The 26,143-nt window shown below is 40.4% G+C and overlaps 1 protein-coding gene across 5 annotated transcripts in view; it reads right to left on the bottom strand.

The window, feature by feature from the left end:
* Positions 1 to 26,143, bottom strand: part of CBFA2T2 (CBFA2/RUNX1 partner transcriptional co-repressor 2) — a 370,144-nt gene that overhangs the window by 267,844 nt on the left and 76,157 nt on the right. The window contains exon 1 of one of the 5 annotated variants that reach the window (XM_044090267.1): positions 11,929 to 12,065. The exons of the other annotated variants lie outside the window; for them this stretch is intronic. The gene's annotated coding sequence lies outside the window, so the exon portion shown is untranslated. Of the gene's footprint in view, positions 1 to 11,928; positions 12,066 to 26,143 lie in introns of those variants that run through there. 5 annotated transcript variants of the gene reach the window in all.

Genomic DNA, 26,143 nt, shown 5'->3' with positions numbered 1-26,143 from the left:
AGGTCAGGGTGTCCGAGTGTCCTACTGTTTTGTGTCAAGAGGTCCACACAGTGAGGTAACATTACAAGTGCTATCAGCATGACATAAATGGACAAACAATGATGCCTGTGCCCAAATGAAGCTATGAATAGCATTTCTGGCCTATCCTCTTTTATCTCATGGATCATCCTTGAGATTAAGAATATCTGAAGAAAATCACGAAGAAACAGAACTACTTATCTTAGATAAAAGGCATCCATTGCACAGGTCCCTGCCTCTGGTTTTTAATTTAGAATTTTCTGAGATGCCTTTTTTCCTGGAGTAGCAAAGGTTTACCTCTGGCAAGCTCCACCATCTGTGACCATAGTCCAGAAATACATCCCTGTTTGGCATCCACTTGTGCAGTTCCATGGCCATCCTGTTGGCCTTTACCATCAGTCTTTCACATTTTCCGAATTTATCACAGTGCCCATTATAAGCCCAAGATACATTATCTCATAGCCCTCCCTGGCACTTTGTTTGCCTGCATATTCACACCAAAAATACCATTATGTACCAGCTTTCCCTTACTGACTATGCAATAATGGCAGAGATGTTCTGGAACTTGTAACAATAATTCAGAAGGTCTAGTCTCCCTCATATACCATACATATCATTACTAGAAGATAATCACAGCCCTTTACATAGGTTCCCTTTGTATGTTTAAAGACAGTAAGTGCATTCTGACTGTAAATTACCTGCAATTAGAGGGTAATACAGGCCTGAAAATAGTGTATGTTATGGCGTTCCCCCTCTTCTCAGGTACAGTGATTTAATACATATATGTCACAGGGGTGCTGGTGGTGCACAGGGGCTTGTTCAGATGAAAAAAACTCTTTAAATTGTAACAGCAAATTTCACAATTAACCATTCTCCAGATCATATGCATTGTTTTCTTTATTGTTTTATCCCTGTGCCTGCTGACCATCATGCCTCCTCTTGGGAGACTTAGCCCATTGCCCACAATATTAGGAATGTACCCACTACAGTACAAGTTAAGCTGTCTAAAACAGCCCATCATCCAGGTAGCCATAACAGTTGTTTGCGTCTCTGCTCATATACAAAGATATGACCAAGGGACACATCTCTAATAAGCCCTGACCCCACCTCTGGTGGTGATGGGAGAACCTGTATCACTGCAGGGACTACCACTACTCTGCTGTTTGAACATGTGTATTCCTTCACATACTCAGACAAGGGCAGCCATCACTAGCTGGGGTAGCCACAGCTCACATCCCTCCAAATACCAGCTCCAGTTTTTAGTGCTTTCAGTCCTCTGCCTTTGGTATGGGACAGCAGTAGATCCCATCAGAAAGCCATCACACACTCCACTTATATGGGTTGGCTGTAGTTGTAATATCATCCTCCTAATGTTGGTTGTTTCAGTGCCAAAGCAGGTTTTCCAACACAGGTCATCTGAGATGTAGTCAGAGCTCTATCCTTCCATGCCAGTAAGCCAGGTTCCAAATTGTATTTAAGTTTTCAAAATTAAGGGAAATGACTTTTCTTCTTTCCAAGCGTCTTCTCTTCTCTTCTCTTCAGATTCACTGAAGACTGACTCACTTTAGAAACTAATTTATATATTGTACATTACACTCTGCTTGACTGTACATTGCACTACACTTGTTCAAATGTACATACACAGTTTTTTTCTATGTAATTAGTCTGAACTGCTCTGTTATTGCTTACATTTCTGTACTTTTTATTTGTGAAATTTTTGTATTTCACCTGTGCTGAGCCTTAAATTGGTGAAAACAGTTCAGAGTTCTATCCCAGTAAACAAATAAAATCAAATAAAATAAGCAGTATCATGTCTCAAAGTTCCAACAGAGCATCAGTTTATTCCTACAACATTAATACAAACTCTTTTTCTCATGTGACTGAATCCAATGTGTCATAGCTTTTTTCACATAATTTTATCAACATGAAATCATGATTACTTTTACTATTTTAGGTTCATAGGTTCATACTAGGCTATCTGCCCTAGGGCATTTATAAGCCTAGCCAGAGTGTGTTTGGCTTTCGCCACCCATTTTAAATTAATTTTGCTATGCCCTTTTTCGAGGTTAGTATACTGTGCCTCTGTCTAACAGTGACACAGAAGTGATACCCGGGGTAAACCTACGATCTCCCATCCACTCATCAAGATTCCTCTTGAAGAGAGTCAATGAGGGACTCTGCCTAAGCTGGACTGGGATTTTATTCCAGAGTGAAGGGAGCCTCTGGGTTATGAATCTGTCCCTCCAGCATGTCCTATTTATTTCAGTGCTGAGGTTCAAGTCTCTCGAGCGCGTGGCTCGATGGGATTTGGATTTTCTGAGGTGCAGCATGTCCATTAATTCCGGGTTGGACATGGCTTTATACGTCAGGCACAGATCGCCTCTGAGCAGGCGGTATGCCACTGAGCAGAGCTGGAGTTTCTTTAACCGGGCAGCATATAGCATCTGTTTGAGCCCTTTGATCCTCTTGGTGAGGTACTTTTGGGGTCTTTCCAGTTGCTGCAGGTGTCTGGTAAGGTACACTGGGGCATTGTACTCAATTATGGGCCTGATGAGGGATGAGTGAATCCCTTCATGATTAGGTGGGCTATATAAAATGTTTTTCTAACCACTTTGGCCACGTGGTTGTCAAATGAGAGATTGCTATCAACTTGGGTCCCCAAGTCCCTAATTACTTCTTCTGTACTTAATGGATTACCACATATGTGGTAATTTGTGGGCACTTTGTTTTTGTCAAAGGGGATGACTATACAGTTTTTGGCGTTTAGCTTGAGGCCATGGCTCTGGCAACAGTTGTCTGTTTCTATGAGGCCCTTTTGGAGGATGCTTGTGTCTGCTGGAGAGTCGATTATGGCGTCCAGTTTGCAGTCATCTGCGAACTTGATCAGCCACAGTCCTTCCGTGTTTGCCTGTACCGCCGAGAAATATATACCGAACAAGAGAGGTCCCAGGACTGAGCCTTGTGGGACGCCACTTGTAACTGGTTTGGAGTCTGACATGGCTCCAGCAATTCTAACCATGTGAGTTCTGTCCTTGAGCCAGTTTGCAACCCATCTAGTGACATAGGGGTTTATATTTAAGCTGGTGAGCTTATCTATAATGCCCGAGTGGGGTATTGTATCAAAGGCTTTTGCGAGGTCCAGGTAGGCTGTGTGGACCACCTTCCCCTCGTCAATGGCCTTGGTGACTGTTTCAAAGAAATGGACCAGGTTTAAGAGGCAGGATCTACCCTTAACAAAGCCAAACTGGGTAGGATCCAGTGTCTGTAGGTCCCCAATATCTTTATTTATGAGGTCCATGATGATCCTTTCCATAGCTTTGCAGACCAAGCTAGTTAGGCTTATGGGGCGATAGTTTCCAGGATCCGTTGAGGCACCACCTTTGTGGAGAGGGATCACTGTTGCTGTACGCCACTCTTTGGGTACATATCCTGTAGTAAGGCTGAGATTGAACAGTAGTTTTATGTTTGGGTTTAGCTCTTCTTGGAGTTCATGTAGGATGCAGCCCGGGACACCGTCTGGTCCTATTGATGCTGTGTTTTTTGCTTTGGAGAGGGCGGCTCTTACCTGAGCATCTGAGATGTCAAGGGGGCAGCACTCTGCTGGGATAGATATTCGCCCTTTTGGTGGGGAGGGGGTGGAGTTTACGCTGAACCTGTCAGCTAGGATGTTGGCAATGTCTGTGGGTTTGGTGTATTTTTTGTCATTTTGGACTAATTCTGAGCATATCTGGGAATTCCCATCCAGGTTCCTAACATAACTAAAGAAAGCCTTGTGATTATCCTTAGTGTCCTGTGCAATTTTCTCTCGAAGCTGGCCTTAGACGATTTTATGAGTGCCCGTAGTTTTTTGCGAATACTGATCAGAGATGCTTTCCCTTTTTGGGATTTTGCTCTGTCATGTAGTAGCTTCCTCCTTCTATTGTATAGTTTGTTTATGGCTGGGGTCCACCAGACAGGCCGTCTGCCTTTGGAGGATTGGGTCTTGGTTTTATTTGGGATTGCATGATCCATGCATTCCCGAAGGTGTTCATAGAATGCGTTTATAAAGGATTCTGTGGTCTGGGCCATATTTTCCACAGGCCCGGGGGCTTTGAAGGATTCCACCTCGGTTTTGAGGAGTGTGAAATTTGCTTTAGAGAAGTTTTTCACTGTGGTTTTCTGGGCAGGGGGTGGGGTCGGGATGTGAATATCCAGTGAGATTAGTTTATGGTCTGATCTTACCAGTGAGAGATACACTTCTGATCTGGAGCATAGAGTCCCCATGTTGGTGATGATCAGGTCCAGTATGTTTTCCCCTCTTGTGGGAGTGGTAACAAGTTGTTCCATAGCATTTGAGTTTATAAATTCTAGGAACCTTTGGGCTAGGAGCTAGAGTAATGCTCACAGTCTATGTTTGGGTAGTTGAAGTCGCCCAATATAATGGTGTTTGGAGAATCCTTCATATTTTCCAGTGTTCTCAGGAAGGCCGAGTGGGGTTCCTGGGTTTAGGAAGGTGGTCTGTAGCAGGCTATAAACTGGAAGGCAGTTTTACTCACTGTTAGTTGCACATGGATAGTCTCTGATGCTTCGTGCTGTGCCACCAACCTGGAGGTGTGGGTATCTTTGACGAATATTGATACTCCCCCTCCTTTTGTGGTTCGGTCCAAGTTTTGGGGCCAAAAAGCATGGTATGAGGTATAACCTGGTAGTGCTGGGGTGCTCTCGGGAGCCTTGAACCAGGTTTCTGTTACTGCACAGATATCGATGTTCTCCATGTTAAGGAGAGTTTCGAGTGCTTGCATCTTGAGGTTTAGACTTCTGGCGCTGGGTAGCATTACTCTTAGTTTCTTATCCCTTGTGATACCTATGGAGGTGGGTTTGTCTTTTGAGCCTTGCCTAAAAAAGGCAGTATGGGGATAGCAAGAGCCTTTGCCAATATTTGAAAGCCCAGGGGTGACAGGTGCAAGCCGTCCCTAGCGAAGCATCGTGGCTTGTCGAGCAAGTCATCCCAGGCTGACAGGCATTGGATCCCCTTTGAATGACACCAATACTTAAGCCAATTGTTGAAATTGATCATCTTGTCTTCATATTGTGGCATCATTCTTGGCGAAGGCAAGATGCTACTCAAGGTCAGGGTCATACCGGCCTTGGCTACATGCTCAGAGAGCTCCTCTATGTCTCTTTTCATGTAGTCCAGGGAGGTACGTCTCAGGTCATTCACACCAGCATGGACAATGACCGAGTCATATTTGTACTTGCCTTGGAGTGACCTGAGTGCGTGTGTTATGTGGTAGATCCTAGCGCCCGACAGGCAGCTCACCATGACCTTCTCCTTGTTCAGCCTGGTGAGCGGGACGTCAGTGTGCCTGACGATAGAGTCACCTATTACAAGTGTATCAGGTGTGTTGTTTAGCCTTGAGGGCTGTGACTGTTTGGCACACTGGCTTTGTGAGCTATGTGTTGCATGTGTTTTGTTTTGGGGTAGCAGTTGCTTGGGTGTCTGCTTTGGAGGTCTCTGCTGCTTAGGCAGATTTTTATTTAGAGCCTCCGAGTATGTTTTTGTGTGTTTATGTGTTTGGTTTGCTGTCATGGTAGGTCTATGTGAGACTGGAATTGTAGTGAGTGTGGTTTTCTTCTCCTCCTGACTGGTTACGCCAGTACTGAGTTGAGAGAGCTTAGCCTTCAGTTTGGCTATATGGTTGCATCTCTCACATGTGTTGGAATTTGTTGGGAGGAGGAGAGGGTTGTCTGTGTACATGAGGCAGTTGTAACATTGCCTCAAGATTCTCAGATTCACCAGCTGGACCGGAGAGGAGATTGACAACTGACCTGCTAGAATAGTATTGGGAATTCCTTTATAATTGAAAAAAAGGGCCAATGGGGAACAAGGTACTCAAGGGGAGTTTGTGAGGGTATAGTGCTTTTAATTTTGTTGTGCTGACTTAGTGAGCAAGTGCCAGGTAACTTAAATGCAATGTGTTACAGGTAACTTAAATGCAAAAACGACAAACAGTAACTTTCTTTCAAGTGAAACAAGGAAATAAGTACAGTAAGCAATGCAGATATCACTAGGGATCCACAGAAGCGCTGAAAAGCCGCGTTTTAAGTGGAATTAGCGTTTCAGGGAAATAACAAGCAAACAAACAACAAGCATACAAACAAAGCTAGATTCAGCAGGCCTGGATCTAGTCTATGCTACAGCAAACAAAGTGTACCAATTTCAGTAAGAAACAGTTCAAATATGCAGGCACTATAAGTCTTTAATCAGAAATATCAGCAACTGCTAGGAGTATTTCAAATTCAGTTGTATGAAAAGAATGTAGAGTTCACGTGGAAGCCTGTATGGACATTGCTAGGCTGAAGGCTATTGTCTGTAAAATATATTGTAAACCTCTACATTAATAATAAAAAAATATGACACTGTCATAGCTAGAATACTTTAATTTCAGAAAGCATGTGAAAAATTAAAAATATCTAATACTGATCTGTTACTATTATGCACATAAGACATGTATAAACAGCACTTCATTTTATCTCAGGAAAGAATAAAACTGGAATGCAACAGTAACAGCATTCCACTGACGTCAGCGATTGTGAAACAAAATCTTGTCCATGTCACTGGTCACAGTTGGTCAAACCACCAGCAGAAGTACCATCATCACATACTACCTTTGATGGTAGATCAGGATCCAAGTTCAGATGCTAACTTTACTGGTACATCAGGAACTAAATTTGGTATGCTTGGTTCGCGCTCGCGCGCACACACACACACACACACACACACACACACACACACACACACACACACACACACACACACACACACACACACACACACACACACACACACAGCTCCCCTACCTTACCCCCAATTTCAACCCACCCCCATATAGTCTACTTTTATACTTCTGTAAGCCCAAACCCTCCAATTATTCCACCTGTCATTAGAGACTCTTTCCATGTTTACTTCACAAAACTCCACCTTTATCAGTTTCCCATATCTTCACCTCTACCACCTATCTTTCTTCATTACTCTAGCCCATCACTTATCTTTCATCCTTCCCTCTCCCTTTTTCTCTTTTAACTCATTCTTTCAATTCACCTAATCCACTTCACTATAGATACACATGCACTCTTCCTATAGAACAGTCCTTACACTACTGCTTTCTTTTTTACCTCTATCACCACATATCTCACCTCCATACATACTCTATCTCTACACCCATATAATGATACAATATAATCAGGGTAGATAGAACACACAAAAAAGCCGGTGACATTGCACTATTCTATCACCCACTATAAACCGTACGTCTTACTCTAATTCTATCCCATCTTTTGGAAATGCTGAAACACATCACTTTCCTGCAAATAAATACATAAAGTCTATGCATGGTAGTAATATATATTCCACCAGGCCATAATATCTCACTGCTAGAGGATTTCTTATACTGGGTATCCTCTACAATTCCCAATGAAACCATCATCTTAGGAGAAGTAAATATAAAATGGGAAAAGCTATCATCAGACTCCCCACTAGATAGCATCATTCTCCACGGGCTCTTACAACTTATAACTACTTCAATTAGATAAGACAACATTTTTAAACATGAATCCCTGCTAGACTGGATGCTGGTTCTGGTCTCAGATTCAAGCAACTTGTCCATAGCTGGTGCCCTCTACTGCTCTTTTAGTGACCACCTACCAGCATACAGCTACGGAAATATCACACATAGCCCACAAGAACATCACTTTAAAAACAGCCCATAATCTAACCAAAATTAACCAAACCTCCTTTCACAGTGCACTACAGTCCATAAATTGGTCTAAGCTACTCTCTCTCTCTACCTCTTGATGATTCAGTTGATTACTTTATTTTAATACTGTATTCCTAAACATCCTAAATAGCCTTGCTCCCCTTCGCTCAAAAAGAATAAAAATAAATCATATTCCCTGACTAACAAAAGCACCCCGTTAATGTTACATAGAAATAAAGCATGGAAAGAACGGATAAAGAACAAAACCACTCTCAGCCTGTGGAACTTGAGGCTCTTTTGGAATCAAGTAAAAAAAAACACTAATAAAAGACAAAACAGACTTGCCTTCAGTCTCAACAAAAACAAACCTAAAAAATTCTGGTCAACCATTAAGTCTATATTTAACCCTTGAACCAAGGGAAATCCCAACCCATACCTAGATAAATCCCCTATTCTAACTGCCACTATCTTTAATAATTATTTCACTGACAGCGTAGCTAATTTAACCACAATAAATTCCAATCTACATAATCAAAAAAAAAATCAAGATTTCCCAAACAATATGAAAATAACTTCTGCTAATTTTGATCATTCTCCTAACTCTCCTCTAACTTTTCGTTCAACTACCACGTCTCAGACAAACATCAGTACTCCAAAACTATTACTGCAACCAGTGTCCATTACTGTTATTAAAAACCTTTACATAAAATTAAACCTGGCACATCCTCAGCAAACAACTTTATCCCAATACATTAAACTAGCAGCTAACTTCATAGCCTATCCAGTCAGCATTCTCATTAATCTATCCATCACCAAGTCATATGTTCCAACATTATGGAAACAGTCGGACATTATCCCATTACACTCCATTGCAATTACTATTTTCTGACCTATTGCTAGCTTATCTCCTCTAAAACAGTAGAGAAATGCATACACCAGCAACTCAAGTACCTTTTTCAAAATGCTCTATTAACTTCTACCCAGCGTGGCTTCAGACCAGCTCACAGCACTACAACAGCTCTACTACCATTCACATATGCTGTAAATAAAGCGACAGACTCTGGTAAAAATGTTTATTCATTATTTATTGATCTCTCCAAACGAGATCTTTTAGAACTGTTAAAAGTGTTACAGAACATGTGTGTGTGTGTGTGTGTGTGTGTGTGTGTGTGTGTGTGTGTGTGTGTGTGTGTGTTTAAAATGCGTTACTCAGGCACAAACCCTGTACCATAGGTACAAGAACCTGAATTCTCTACCCCCACCACCACTTGTGATTCAAGTCTGTTCCTCTTAAAATTTATGGTTTTCTGGCAAATCATTGAGGACTGAATTCAACAGATAATGACAGCCATTTAAGTTTCAGTCTTCCTTTCAGAGAATGCATTTTAAAACAAAACATTTTATTCTAGCAACGTTCTAGGATTATACAAGCACGGTTTAAAATGTGTCCCTGGTTTTGGGCCTTTGTTTCCTCCCTCATAAATTTTGGCTTTTTCCAGATTTCTTATGCTGTAAAGTTGAAAGATATATTTGAGTGTCAAGTGCATTTTACAAAGAGCTGAGAGCTTCAGGGGAAGAGAAGTTTAGTGCTGCTTATGCCACGTCTGTTTGCGACATGTAACTGTTGTTTAGCAAATTATATCACTATTATGCTAAAGTATTTAAAATCATTATTAGCAGCACAACATGTAATATACTTACTTTTGATGCAGAAGGCTGTGGGTTCTACTCCCACAGTATACTGATGGATTGCTGATACTATACTGTGTTGTACTTTAAAGGAGGCAGATGCTGCAGTCCTGAGAATGTTCTCCTTTGGAGGAAATACCTAGTAACTACGAACCTGTTATCAGTTTGTTATTCGTTCCCTATTGCAATATTACCAGCTTATCACTTTTTAATGTAACATAGGCAATTTATTCTTCAAGGGCAACAGGCACTGTATTTGTTGATGAAACAATGAAATATAAAGTTGCTTGCTAGCAGCAACCTCTTCATTAATTACAGATCTCTTTAATGTGGAATTATTTTGATGGCTTTGACATCTGCAGAGATTGTATTACCGATATTGGTGGATTCTAATGACAGAAGTTTGAGTACACTTTTATGATGGAAATGTTCTGAATTGGGCAGTTTTGTCATTACTGGTTCATATATTTTGTTTCATTACTTACTGGAAAAATGTTCAATAAATTTAAAACGCTCTAACAAGTATGCTGTATTATACAAGGAATATAATTTAATACAATCAGGAAGGTGTATATCTTTGCATGGTCCTAAATATATGTGTAATGGTCTTATAATTTGAAAACAGCCCAAAGGTAAAATTTATCCACCACTGGCCAGATGCATTTTCTTTGAATTTGGGTTTCAACACTATTTCAATGAATGTGAGTTTCGAGGGCAGTGAATTCTGTTTTCATTCTGAAACTGTATTGCTTTGTTTACCAGATGCCTATCAGTGTTTGTGCTACAAAATTTAAAATAAAAGTTTTAAATTAAATCCAAATAATCATTGTAGAAGTAAAGCATAAACCAGTATGCACATTACAGTGTTTATGGTAAATGGGGAGAAATAGCCAAGTAATGGGACAATGGAATGGCTGCGGGGGGGGGGGGGGTATGTATGGGGGGCCCCATTTGACCATGATTTTGTGAGGGGGGGTGGCAAACTCAAAGCCAGCCCTGGGCGGCACAAAATCTAGCTAAGCCACTGCTGTCTCCCATTCCAAACTTTTACATCACCTGTCCAACTTTGGTCTCTCTTTCTCTTCAATCAACTGGTTTTCCAGCTAGCTAACAAATAGGAAACAATCTTTAAAATGGCTAGTCTCCCTATCATTCGTCTTTTAGCTATCACTGTTTTTTGCCATGGTTCCTTACTTTTCAATATCTTCAAAAACGACCTTCACACTGCAAATTGCAAAAGCTCTTTAATTCAATACACACATTATTTCACGATCATCTGCTCCTCACAGAACCTGCCTCATTTACAACTAATAACCCAAGAGACCTTCTGCTCTATGGAAACATGGCTAAGTGATGCTCAATTATTACTCAATCTCAAAAATTCTAACCTCCTTCTAGTCACACCCAAAACTTGTCATAATCATAAATCTAACTTTAAAATCCAGTCCCACCAAACTCCTTGAAGTAATAATTAATGACAATCTAAAATTTGATCTCCATGTCCACAACAGTATTAAAAACACAACAAAAATTAGGTATGCTATATAGGTATAAATTATATTTAAATAAATAGACCAAATCTATAGTAGCCAACACCGACCTCTTAGCCTCCCTCCTCTATGGGGCACCTATTCTCACAAATCTCCAAACCTCATTCAAGTGTATATTCCAATCCTGCTATAATAAAATCACCAAAATTGCTGCTAGTTCCACACACTTCACCCATTACTCGAGTCCTCTACATTCCCTTAATTGCCTTGAGCTAGCTCAACAACTAACATAGCTACAACTAATAACTGCTCACAGTTTGTGTACACACCCACTATCTGCCCTGCCTTGCTTCCTCTCCCCTTCTCCAGCAATCCCACCAGATCATTACAATCTGAAGACAATTTCGTACATTGCATAAACCCAATAATTCAGCTGGCAAAAGCCCAACCTAGAACCACCTTCTTCTAATATTAGGCTAATCTCTAACTTTCTTGTCTTTAAGCATTCATTAAAAATTTTCTAAGTATAACATGGATCTGCTCATGCTCCAAAGCCTGCTTATAACATTGAATTTAACATTTTTTTCTTTACTTGTAGCTTTTATTACTTTTGTATGTAATTTGTACATATCTGGAATTTTATAGAACTTTTATTGTACTGGTAACTACTCTTGTATGTAAACTGTAAGCATCTGGAGCTTTTCTCTCAGGGCATCCCCTGAAAATGGGTACTTCAGACCCCATTGGACTTTCCTGGTAAAAGATGCCAATAAATAAATAAATTAATTAATTAGATGCTAACTTAATAAAACAAGATCCTAGATGATAAGCTCAAGTTCAGAAGACCCTAGGACTTCTGTTTTACAAAATGTAACCTCAAAACTCATTCAAGTCGCAGGCCTTCACTGAAAATGGGCAGTTTCTGGCCCAGTCAGACTTTTCCGGTAAACAAATGTCAAATAAATAAATAACCTTCCATGCATTGTCACACTCACCCTCTGTAGTACTTTAATACTTAGTTTGGAGGAACCACTGGCAAGGATTTTTCAGTCCAGTGCTGGTTTCAAATTGTGCCATTATTTTTGACTGTGAAACACTGGAAGACGCACTGTTTTTCTGTCTTGTTTGATAGTATCTTGGAGTCCATCTCATGTCATTTGCAAAGAAAATTCTTAATACTTTCACATTTCCCTCACATCTTTTCAAAGTGCAGTCACATACCCATTAAAAAAAACTAATTCAGGCTTTCATGCTGTCCCTGTTGTATCATTTTAGTAACAAACATGCCTGTCAGAATACCAAAAACACACAAAGGAAGGATTTGTGTTAAGCTGTCAGTGATCCAAACAGCTAGTACAGAAGCAATTCCAGAAGCAATTCCAAACAAAAACAAGTAAATGAAAATGCATATGTTTGTTCTGAAAGTCAAGTATGTATTGGAGCCTTCCTTCACATTTAACTGTTTGCACACATCACACATTTTCTAATCGACTGACTGACTTCCAAGGCAGCACAAACACCATCCAGCCTTGCCAGTCAGTAATGAACTGACAACATGCAGGGCTACAGTTACTGTTACTGTAAAAGCACTGCAGACTGCAGAAGATTTATCTGTGTGTTTTTCCTTCACCACCTCTCTACAACTGCCAGAATACTTGTCACCAACAGATTGGTTCAGTCTTCCTTTCACACCGGAATGAAAAGGACACCGTCTTTTTCTTAATATGTCTCCCCTTCCTGTTTTACTAAGCCGCCATGTTCATAAATGCTGCTGTGTTTTTATCACTTGACATTGAATTTACCACGTGCACAGATTAAACAAGGTCACTTTCATCAGATTTCATTGAACTAGCCTTTGCCAGACAATGTGTAACCGTGTTTGCATAACAAAACACTGACATCTTTAATTCCTGGTTTGGATACTGCCAAAACCTGACAGTCTGACCATACGGGCACACGGGCATTCTGTTCATATGCCTGGAATTATCTGTGCTATGAATTATTGAATATACAATCCCACCTCTGCATAAACCAGATTTAAAGTCCACTGAATTACTGGAACAGTGTACATATAGGTAAAAGCAGTACAATTCGGTACAGATTTTTAATAACTCATACTTAGCAACCAACCATTAATCACTTAGAAACTAGTATTTGCACTACTCCATTATATACACAGTTCCTTTTTTCTTTCTAATCTTCCCTGTTTTCTCTGCCATCTAAAAATATCCGTCCTTTTTTCTAGCTGTTAACAAACTTTCTTCTTATAGTGACATTCAATTAGATTACACTTATCTGTGACAAGAAACAGTATTTTTCAGTTCCTAGAGACAGTCTGTCATAGTTAAGTGTTGGATTGTTTCTAGGAATAGTCTGGCATAGTTGAATTTCAGTCGACCTAAATTGGATGTATCCTCTTATCTCTTCTGCTGTAAAGCCATCTCCGAAAGCTATTTCCATTGTTTCTGCAATCCCTGCTGCTAAATTGAGACTCAGTTACTGAAGAAAATATTTATTTACATGCTCTTTTACCAGTGAACACACAGATCACTTACCAAATCAAGTTTTCTCAAATTTTTCAGGCAATTTTCTTATTTCAGCCATATACCTTTGTACATAACTTTTTCTTTTCTTGCCAACCCACTTTTGTAATCTGGATATTTCAATCCAGGACACTTTTATTTAAAAACCATATGGTTACAATGCAGGTGAGCTGGTCCAATGGAACACTTACATGATTTTAACAGTAAATGCATACTGTTTATACTATCTGTAAACAGAAGAGTCAATCAATCTATCAAATCAATCAAGAAATAAAATAAAGAGTAATACACTCAAACCACTAAAGTAAAGGGTAACTAAATATGTAAAATAACTCAAGTTAAAATTTAGTAACATTGAAGAAATACAAATGCCTTTTAGTATTAATACAAAAGCCCCTAAATGAAAAAATAATAGGTCCAGTCATGCAGTACCAAACTTCTGGCTAAAGGTATTAACCTTTTTATACACCAAAATGTAGTAGCCCTGAGTACAAATTACTAATATATGTACATCCTGAACAGACTACAACCTGGTTAACAACAGGAAAAAACGTAACAGTAAACCTTCAAGCTACCCTTAGAACCCTGGGCCAATAACTTGCTTTCCAATAATATATAAATTATATATTGGAACTGATGCAGAGTTTATTGCCATGTAGGGAAAAAATGCAATCATGGAACTCGAGCAAAAAAGTAATACTGTAAAAGAAAGTCAGATGGAACAAAGGCTCATTTAGTTTTAAACAAAGCCATAACAGAGAGCTGTAAAAAAGGAAGAATCGATAGATCACAAAAACACATCCAGTAGTACCCCCATTCAAGAGTTATGGAATGCATACTGATATATAACATACACTCTGTACTGATCACTGTGAAACAGAGGCAAACCACTTTGCAGTTGAGTCATGATAAATGGCAAATTATTATCTCAGGGATACAAAATTCAGAGTGGAATATTCCTGGGTGATTTTTTTGTGAACCACTGCTGGCTTGTCTTGCCAGCAACTCATAAATTGGTTTAGTTAAGAAACTACACCATGGTTACAGGTTAAATTCCAGAAGCCAGCCGTCTTCAAAAGTTACTCCTCTACTTTTTGTGAATGATTTACAACTGTACAGTACATCAGATTAGGATCTGAAAGCTCAGCTACAAAGGGTTTAAACTTTCTCAGATAATATACAAATGGCATTTGGTCTTGACAAATTGTGCAAAAGCTGCATTTGTAACAGGAAAGCTGCTGCACCAATAAAGTATCAATCTGGGACAGAAATGTGATATAAAGGGAACTGATCAAGAGGAGTGCACAAATACTGAGGAAGAGATGAAGGGTTGTCAATAAAACAGGAACAAATGTGAACAAAGCTCAGCAAGGCATACTTCAGAAACAAAAGCTAATACTGAAAGCTGCCTTAACTTCTAGAAATAAAGCCCAAGGTATAAATCAATGTGATCTTCATTTTTCTTCTTACACCTTTGGTGTGACTGGCCTCACACAGTACTGAATCAGCTGGACAAGAAAACAAGAAAATGCTTCATGCTTATGAAATGATATAATATAATCTTGGTATGTCCCTTGGTCTGAAAGAGGTATAGACCTCCTTAAAACAGGCTATATGTAGTCTGCAAACGTGGGACTGTATACATGTTTGCTGACCTCATCATTTCCAAATGTAACAAAAGGTTTAAAACATGAACAGAAGAAGCGCAAAGATGACATAATTGCTTAGTTTAGCATAAACGTTTCAGAAAAGTGTGGGAATGTAAATCAACCCAGATGTAGACCAGAATCATACAGCAACTGAAAGTCCACAAAAATAAAAGAAAAAATATAGAGAAAAGAACCAGAAGAAAGGGAAAGAAAACTGGAAAGCCCACAACTATTGGACTATGTGTACAAAACTTCTAGAACAATAACGTTGTTGAAGAAATGATGCAGGAATAGTTAAGGAGAGGTGGCATTACACCAACAGATGAAAGGAAGTGGGGATTGTACAAACACTACAATACGCAGGTAGCTGAAAAGCACTGGAAACATGAACCACAAAATCACTACTGACTAAGATCATATAAAATTTCCCAGTATTAACAGCTAAGAAAATAGATGTAAGAAAATCAAATATAGTAGTTCAAGGGGGAAAAAAAGAATAAAGGTAATATTCATCACTGAAATAGCTATAGCCAATGATTACAGTGTCTTACACACTGAAAGATGCAAAGTCATACAATACCAGGATTTGCATGCAGAACAGCAATGCAGAATAAAGAAACCCAGACAGTTCCTGTAGCAGGAGGAGCAACTGGACTAATAAAAATAACTTACAAGTGTATGTAAATATCGTAACTTTACATGTAACCTTGGGCAAAATGCAGAAGGAGGCAAATCTGGGTGCATTGTAGATGCTGAGAAGAGCATTCTTGACAAATATTAAGGATTGAAATAATACTAATTTTATGAATTTAATCATACCCTGACTGGGGAATTGGGTTAATTCCTACCACAGTATTACAAACCCAAAATATTTGAAAAAAAAGTGAAATGATGTCTGAACATACCTCTCAACCTCTTAGAGCAAGAAATCTGGACAGAGCCATAAATAATGGGGGGACAAAGGCCCAAAAATAGGGACACTTTTAAATACTGAAATTGGTAGAACAACAGGTTTTGCATTAGCATGAGAACTCCAAAGGATATGAGGGCTAAATCTCAAATGTCTGTCATTACCTTCTGACTTCGGTCCTCAATGATTTGCCAGTGATTTCTTAGAAAACCACAATTTTATTCTAAACAGACCAAAAATATGAGGCAAAATCTGAACAGTTGAGAGGTATGTGTCTGATTAAACTCTGGTAGGAAGTGTGTATGTGCATGCCCACAATGGACTAGCATCCTATTCAGATGTAATTTCTACTTCTTAATTTTACAGAGTACTAGCACAGGGTACATTCCTCCCGTGACCCTAAAGTGAATAATATTAGAGATTGTTTCAGTGATCAAAGATTACAGCAGTAAGGGTTATGCATCTGAGATGCAGTGTTGCCAGGACCTAGAATGGTATAACAGGAAGTGATACTTTACAGCATTACAGAATGTTGAGATCCCTTAGCAGATTACGATAGTCTGCTAGATGGGAAATCCCTTTGCGTAACTGTTAAGACAGCTCAGGATATTAAACGTGACAAATACCTTCAACTCACTAAGAAAAGGGAATTTACTGTACAACGGTTAAGAAAAGTTATCAGACACAGCAGTGGCCATGAATGCAGTCATATAGACATGCAAGAACAGGCAGAATAAGTTCTGATCTCTGAGCTTAGAAGAGGAATCAAACGTTCACTTATTAATCCACATGTTATTGTTCTGAAGACTCATTGTTATCTTATATACTGCTTACGGCAGGTTAATAGCTATCTCTGGGCTGAAAGATACAAATAAAACAATATAGTGTTTTGCTGACAGTGTTGAGCCTGCATAATGGGACAACGGTGTATAGCATGAACTCATGGAAGAACTGAAATGGTGGGGAGTTGTTCTGCTTTTAAGGATAACTACTGTGAAGTAGGTATTTTTTTAGCAATGTATACATTAGGAGAGCTATTAGCAACTGAGTAAAGTCAGTGAATTATATTTGAGGTCCTGGTGCACTGATGGATTTGGTAGAAGAACTTAAGACATACAAAGATAGCCAGTTTTGAACTTTGTGAAGATTTATTCCTGCTGGATGCAGCAATGCATATTTAGATGGAATAGACAATATCTGGTAACATAACCATTTGAGATATGGACAATTTAGCCTCTTTAATGAGAAGGTAATTTCTGGTAAATCTGGCATGAGGATGAGCCGATATTTTGATTGGGTTTGGTCATCTAGTTTGCAAAACTAATTGGGCATTTGCAATAGTCCGTGATCACTTTAGTTTTCTTGGAAAAGGGTGAAGGATGTGGTACTTTGTTTAAATTTATGCTTACAATCCAGAATCTCTGTCTAAGGTTCAGAAAAGTTCATCTGTACAAATCTGGCCTCAAAACAGGAGTGAACACAAACAAGATCAAATGTGACCCCGTGGTATGGACAATTAATTAATAAGCCACTTTCAAACCGTCTCAGATCTCTGATGTTTTGTCTCATGCACATATAACGTCCGTTGGTCCCATACTTTAGGTTCTCCTCTCAGGTAATCTACATCTTACCTATATCCCAAGCCCACACTTTCTAACTGCAGCACCAGTCCCTATACATGTCTAAGAATTTGTAGTATATTACAAATCATGCCCCACCACATACTTATGCTGAATCACTGTGCAAACTTTTTATTTTGAATCTATACCAGATTACCTATTAACTCATTTCATAAAGTTCTCATGCATGACAGTACTTCTGAAGAACCTTGTGCAAACTCTTTATTAATAAACTAGGTAACTTGTAAATAATGTTAGGTATTCTCTTGTTAAAACTTGAACAGTTTCACTTACATACAGTACTGTAAAGTCTTTGCCATGAAATGAAAATGTGACTTAAGTGTGATTTTCTCCTGTGATCTATGTAATTCTATGTAGTTTTATGTGGTATGTATTTGGGTCATAGCTGAAAATGTTCCAAGGACCAGACCACCTAACTGCTTATCAAACACAAATACATAAAAATATATAAAACTGCAAGGAAGTCAAGGAGAGAGAGGGTTTACAAACAGGTAGAAAACAAGATGATGACTGAAACTTGGGGAATGCATCTTCCAATTGATGTTCATCATGTTTCACTGTTGCAGTCATTACTCTTGGGTTATCCTGCTAGGAGGCTACCCACAGTCGGTCTGAATTCCAAAGTCTTGGTCCGGCGTCGGTTGCTGTCGCCTCTTCCCTGACATCAGTGCGCCAGGGGTATAAAAGATGCAGCCGACGCCATTTTCTCCAGTCTTTCTTGCCGCGCGGTGCACAAAGCAAAAGCAGTTCGCAAGTGCCGGTCGGCCGACTCCTGAGATTTTCAAAATCGAATTTCAGATCCGAAGTCTTCATTAAAGCTAAGTACCCCGTTGGGGAAACTTTTTTCTTGCTCCAGACCGATGTGAGAAAAAGTTAACAATTCTATTTCTTGTGGGTAGCAAATACCTCATAAGGATTTTCATTCTTACTGTATTCCTTGCCTAGGTCCTGATCACGACGTTGCTAGCTGTCGGTTTTGTGCTAGATTTAACCAACACACTATTAAGTGTCGGTACGATTTTGCCTTTCATTACTTTGGCCGAAGGTTTAACTATATAATGCCGTCAGAACAGCCGACAACCGGAGCTTATAAAAAGCGCAAGGAAAAGGAAAAGGACAGGCATCCGAGGTCCAAAACCGATGAAGAGGCCCCCGCTAGGCCAGTCGCAGGTTCTCAGTGAGGCGCTTTTGCAGCCCCTGACGCCCACTACCTCAGAGCCACAGGCCGCTTCCGACTCCCATGTGGAGCCGACTAGGCCTCTGGATACTCAAGGCATTGGACTCTCGGAAACTATTCCCTCAGATGGGTCCGGAGCCGCTGAGCAGGCATCGGCTTCTGAGGGTGTTTTCAGACCAACACAATTATATGTCAACCCAGCCTCAGCTTCAAAGACAAAGACTAAAACAGCTCTAAAGACAATGAAACAGGTACAGCATTCTCCTGGACAGACTTTCATGGCTAAGAAACAGATTCTTAAAATGGCCAAAGACCTAATTACTTTGATCAGGGGTTCCCATCCCCCTCCTGATAAGAGGCCTAGGCAAGAGACAGAATATGACTCTTCTGATTAGGTTTCAATTTCCTCTGATTCCTCTTCTGAACAGGGATACTCTTTTCCTCCCTATGAGGATTCTGATGCTGAAGAATCTATTCCTTCAGCCTCTCCTCCTGAGGATTATTCTTTTGGGGAAACCCTGCATACCATGAGGGAGCATTTTTACTGGGAGAGCCAAGATTACTCAGAATCTAAGAAAAGGCTCAGAGACATTCGTTTACTACCTCAGCACAGACCTCTTGCTATTCCACCTGTTCTAGACATTGTAGATGATGTATTTTCAGAGTCCTATCTGTCTCCTGACTCTTTACCTCCTGCACCTGCTAAGCCAGACAGATACTACAGGGTTCCAGACTCTCATAAATTTCTATATAAAAACCCTGCTGCTGACCCAGAAACTATATCTCAGGGTCCCAAAGGGGTCAAGGCTTCCACTGCAAAAAACCCTGTCCCCTCTGATAGGGATTCTAGGGCACTGGACAGATGGGGGAAGAAAGTTTAGAATTCTGCTACCTTGGCTGTAAGGGCTTTAAATTGTCAGTTTCATATGCTTAAATATCAGCAATACTTAATGTCACTGCTTAAACAGAAAATGTTGACAAATTCTGAATGTTCTGACAACAAGGAAACGCAGGATTTATTGCATGCAGCCGAACAAGTGGGAAAGCATACTTTGCAATGTGGTTTTGATTCACTGGAGGCCTCTTGCAGGGCCGCTGTTACGGGTTCTGTCATTAGAAGGCATGCTTGGTTAAAGGAACAGAATCTGCATGATCATGTTAAAGCAAAATTATTGGATGCTCTACTACAGCATACTTTGTTTGTTGTTAAGGCAGAAGAGGAGTTGAAGAAAATGGAGGATAAAGTGAAATCCATGCAGACTGTTAAGGATTTCCTACAGGTACAGCCACCCAGATTTAGTAGGAACTGGCCTACAAAGAATTGGTCCTTTCGAGTGTCAGACAGGCCACAAAGAGGCAGATACAGACGCCCCAGAGGCAGATCTCAGCCCCAAGGCTCATACAGTCCTAAACAATGGGGTGCTTCTACCTCCAAAAGCGGAGAAGACAAATCACAACCATACAGGAAACAGTGCCAATGACTTTCCTCTGCCCAAACCAAGCACTTATCTTTTGGCAACCCCCTTAGGGGGAAAACTAGCACTTTTTTCACCAAATTGGCACATGATTACCCAGGACAAATGGGTCTTGAACATAGTGTCTCAGGGCTACAGGTTCCACTTTCACACCCTGCCAAGGGCAAAAGGTATGCCAGACCTGCCACACAACCAATGGGTAGAGGCACAAAAGCAAGTTTCATCCCTCATGGACATGAGGGGCCATTCAACAAGTACCACACAAGAGCAGGGACAAGGATTTTACTCTAGACTTTTCTTGGTGCCCAGAAAGGACAAAGCCTGGAGACCAATACTGGACCTGTCTATACTAAACTCATTTCTGGATGTTCCAAAATTCAAAATGTTGACTCTGCACCCGCTACTGCCCATGGTGGGCAAGAAGGCTTGGCTCGTAACTTTGGACCTAAAAGAGGCATACCTGCATGTCCCAATCAGACAACCTTACAGAAGATACCTCAGATTCATAGCTGGCTCAATGCACTACCAATTCTCTGCACTGCCCTTTAGCTTATCTACTGCGCCCAGGGTCTTCACAAAATGCCTGGCACCAGTAATTGCATTTTGCAGACAAAGAGGAATTCAAATATATCCTTACTTGGACGACTGCCTTATTCAAGCAAAGAAGAAAGACATTCTAATAAAGCATCTGGCATTTGTAAAAAGATTACTAATTTGCCTAGGGTACACAGTAAACGAAAAGAAATCAAAACTAGTACCCTGTCAAGAGATAATATTCCTGGGTGCATGCTTAACTACAACTGCCCAGATGGCTTATCTCACGCCAGACAAACAAAGGCAACTGACTTCTTACTTCAAAGTTTTGGCAACAAAGACCCAGTTATCTGCAAGGAAAATCCTGCAGGCTTTGGGCTTCATGGCATCCTGCATTCTGCTAATTCCATATGCGAGACTACATATGAGGAAACTTCAATGGTACCTAAAAAGTGTTTGGACTCATCATTGCCACAGCCTGGAAACATTAATTACCCTCATTCCCTGCATGCAACAGGAGTTTCGATGGTGGGCACAGGCCTGTCACCACAACAAGGGACAGCCATTCACTTTACCCACAGCCAGGCAAACACTAACAACGGATGCATCAGATTATGCCTGGGGGGCTCACATGGCAGGAAAATGTATTCAGGGCACATGGCCCGCAAGCCAGATGCATCTTCATATCAATTAAAAGAGATGCTAGCTGTTCAGAATGCCCTGACAGCATTCAAGGATCTACTTCATCCAGGACAACTACTAATAAGGACAGACAATACTACAGTCATGTGGTACATAAACAAGCAGGGAGGCACACATTCCTACCCCCTCTGCAGACAAGCCATGACTTTGTGGGACACAGCATTGACATATCATGTTCACCTGCAAGCACAATTCCTGCCAGGAAAAATAAATACTCTGGCAGACGAACTAAGCAGAAACCTCATGGATCCCCACGAGTGGAAGCTGGATCCACAAGTCTTCAGCATGATAACAAGGAAATGGGGATGCCCAGACATACATCTATTTGCCTCCCCTCACAACTGCCAACTACAGAGATTCTGCACAAGGATTTATCACAAGCAAGCATGGAAAGTGGATGCCCTATCCTTCAGCTGGAAAAAACTAACAGTATATGCCTTTCCTCCACTGCCTCTCCTCCCCAAGGTACTCCTAAAGGTCAGACAAGAGAAGCCAAAAATGATACTGATTTCCCCAGACTGGCCATGCCAGCACTGGTACCCAATCCTAAATAACTTGTCTCAAGGTCCAGCCTGGACATTGCCTCAAACTTCACACTTACTGACCCAACAAAACAATCAGATCCTGCACAGCCAACTCAGGACCTTAAATCTGGCAGCATGGCGGATAATGTAGCCATTCAGAACACTCCTCTTTCAAAAGCTGTAATGGATGTTATCTTGGAGGCCAAGAGGCCCAGTACCAGAAAATCGTATGCAGAAAAATGGAAGAGATTCTGTGCTTGGAACCAGGAACAAGGGATTGACACGTTTGTACCAAATAGTCCTCAGATTTTACAATACTTAACTGAGATGCTGAACAAAGGCCTATCCTTCTCATCAATTAAGATTCATGCCCCTGCCATTTCAGCCCATTACAATACAGAACCACCTATCTTTTCTCATCCTTTAATAAGGGAGTACCTCAGAGGGGCCAAAAACATAAGACCTCCAAGGAGAGCACAAATACCTGCATGGGACCTCAATTATGTCTTGGAAAAACTCACACTGCCTCCTTTTGAGCCAGCCTCAACAGCTGATATAAAATTCTTATCCTGGAAAACAGCTCTGCTCCTAGCAATAACTTCTGCAAGACGATTCTTGGAGTTACAGGCACTCATGGCTGTGGAACCTTTTATCATTTTCCATCCAGACAGGGTTTATCTGAGGACGAACCCTACATTTATGCCTAAGGTGGTGTCCAGTGTGGCCCTTAACCAAACCATTCACTTGCCTACCTTTTTTCCAAACCCACAGAACAAGGGTGAGAGACTTCTGCATTCTTTGGACATACACAGACAGTTATGCTTCTACTTGGACAGAACTAAAGCTTTCAGAAGGACTGAGCAACTTTTAGTGGCATATGCTGCAGGATCACAAGGAATGGCTATCTCAAAACAGACTATTTCAAAATGGATAGGCCATTGCATTCGTTTCTGCTATTCACAGCATGGCAAATCAAAGGGCATTAGGCCACATTCTACCAGAGCAGCAGCCACTTCAGCCGCCTTCCTCAGAGGAGTACCAACCAAAGACATTTCAGAGGCTGCAACTTGGAGTTCAGTGCACACTTTTACAAAGCACTACCATTTACCTCTCTACTCTAAATCCAGAGCAGGCTTTGCCTCTGCAGGTCTGCAGGGCCTCATAGCCTCTCCTAATCCTATTTAGCCCAGCCACCCATCCTCAGCTTTGGGATTCAACCCAAGAGTAATGATTGCAACAGTGAAACATGATGAACATAGTACAGTTGTGTACCTACCATAAATGTAGATGTTCGAGTGTATTGCAGTCCAGGTTACCCTCCCACCATCCCCCTTACATTTGCTGGGTCTTATCTGTACTTCTCTATTCTATACAACCTATGTGGTGTATTTGCTTGTAGATGAAGGAAATGTTTACTTTAGTGCATGCATGTTTATTGGCATAATCTATTTAGCCTACCCTTTTGGGGGCACCCGACATCTGGGGCAAGAAAAACTGAAAAAAATGGTGTCAGCTGCATCTTTTATACCCCTGGCGCACTGACGTCAGGGAAGAAGCAACAGCAACCGATGCCGGACCAAGACTTTGGAATTCAGGCCGACTGCGAGTTGCCTTCCAGCAGGATAACCCAAGAGTAATGACTGCAACAGTGAATACACTCGAACATCTACATTTATGGTAGTTACACAACTGTACTTTTACGGAAAGCATTAGGTTGAAATTCCAAATGGAAGGATATGGAAAGAAAACAGCAGCAAAACAAGGGAAATGAAGCATCAGTGATTTCTAGTGATAAAGGTTGTAAAACTTGAGGCATGGCGAGAGGAATTGGGTAAGTGAGAGAACAGTAAGATAATTTACAGCATTTGGCTTGTTGATTAATAACGCACCACTAGACTAGATAAAGAACGTGTAGGAAAACAATGCAAGCTATTCAACGGGTATTAATGCAGAAGACAAAGACAGTAAATACCAAGTCTTTGCAGTACTATATTTTATTTCTGTCTTTCTTTTTATTTTCTTTAATTTCTTACACCTGGGTGTTGAATGAGGATTATCAGAAAGATCAGCACTTTCATGAAAATGTTTATTTAAAAATGCTAAAATCAAAAGTGCTATATCAGTGAAACTTGTACTTCTGTTTTTTGCTATTTATTATGATTTTGCAATGTTATATCACTTATGGAATCTTACAATAAAAGGAGTGTTTAAAAAAGTCAGCCATTTCATATAACATTCTGCACACAAGTAGACATTCGTATAAACCAAACGTGCTGATGCTATCACAATCACACGCAGGCATACAAGTATATACATCTGAAAAAAAGCAAAATAAATAAAAGAGTCTGAAGTCTGTTGCCCCCACACATTGCATCCAGTTACCTATAGGTCATAGATATATACTAGGCATGTGCTCCACATGAACTTTGGATGGTATAAGCTCAATATATTTAAAACGTATTACCTGTACTGATCAAGAGAGTCATTCTACATATCCCAGAGGTGAATTCACGAATAGTAATCTAGTACAGGAGATTGGTCTTAAGGGTAGGTAATGTACTGCTTTGTTTGACATGCACTGAAAGCCAATTCTTTTAGTATGGAAATTTCAGATGTCATTCCACGTCCTATTTATGTGCCAATGAATGTTTTAGGTCTTTGGTGCAAGAGTTCAAGATACCACAGGTCTTCCACAGATGAAGGATATCAAACAAAGCAGACTCCTTTGTGATGTGGAAGTCTATCACTATGATAGAATTCTACATGAAATACAGTTAGAGGATAGCTCCGGTTTCCTCCCACATCTTAAAGACATGCTGTAGGTGGATTGGACACTCTAAATTGGCCCTAGGTGTGAGTGCGTGTATGTGTGTGCCTTCTGTGGAAGGTTGGGCGCCGGGCTGGCAACTCAACACTGTAAAACTCCAGTGCCAATCATGAGTGGACAGGTGATCCGCTGTGGCGACCCCTAACCGGGAAAAGCCGAAAGAAGAAAAAGAAGTCTAGTATTTTTCTGGCTGAGCAGTATAAGGTGTGTAGAATTCAGATGCTTCCCAGCTGCAACAAGGTTAAGAATTCATGGAACATGAATGCCCCACTCTGCAATACACCATTCAGAAAACTACAGCGGCCTGCTGTTTCAGTATCAGAAAAAAGTCAGACCATGTGACTTGCTCACTTGTTTGGGAGGTTGGCTGTTTCAAAATCATTGTGATGAAAAAAATCAAAGTGTAACATACTCAACACGACACCCAAACTATTTTTTTATAGGTTGTTAAATCCTGATAGTACCCACCTCCACCACATCTGCATTCTCTAATCCTACCCAAACATATAAGGAGAATCTTACCCAACTTTCTGATGTAGACCTACCAATATTGTGATAATGTGATAGCTGGTTATAGCAGTTGTGCTTTTTGGCATGGGCTAGCACTTTTTTTTTTTTTTTTGGTAAATTAACATTTGGAATGTCATTCATGTACCAGTTCACACAAATCCACTCTTCCTGTACCAGCATTGGGTTTTGATAACAAATGGTTACAGCATGCTTTTATCTGTTTAGTCACAGCCCATCAGAAGTACAACAGGCTAGCAGAATGTAGTTCCCTATCTGCCACTCGCTGTACCTGTAATGCTACATGAAACTGTTTATTATATATTAGCTGAGGCAGTGTGGGCATTTATTGGCAAACTAAAAGAAACAAATCATATGTGACATTTAATCAATAAACCTATCAGAGTAATCTTACTGAGATTAATATTCATATAACACATTACAACAAGTTATCTAACACAAAGGTTCTACACATGGATATTTTAGGGCTAAACTTATGAACTACCAAAAATGGCAGTGCATTACTTCCACTCAAAGGACATCTGCAAGGCCAACCATCACCCACATTAAAAAAAAAGACTCTTACATAAACTAGATCAAGAAATGCACAAAGTGTGTTCAATTTGAAGCACAGAAAGCTGGAATTGCCATGCACAAAACAGTGAGAGTGAGCAGCTGATATCAGCTTACTTTGCTTTTCTGAGGGGAAGGAGGCAATCTAG

The sequence above is a fragment of the Protopterus annectens genome, chromosome 12.part0 (assembly GCF_019279795.1).
Source record: "Protopterus annectens isolate FY-2018-M chromosome 12.part0, PAN1.0, whole genome shotgun sequence".
Taxonomy (NCBI): Eukaryota; Metazoa; Chordata; order Ceratodontiformes; family Protopteridae; genus Protopterus; species Protopterus annectens.
Note: the sequence above shows the minus strand (reverse complement) of the source record. Positions and strands in the feature narration are given on the sequence as shown.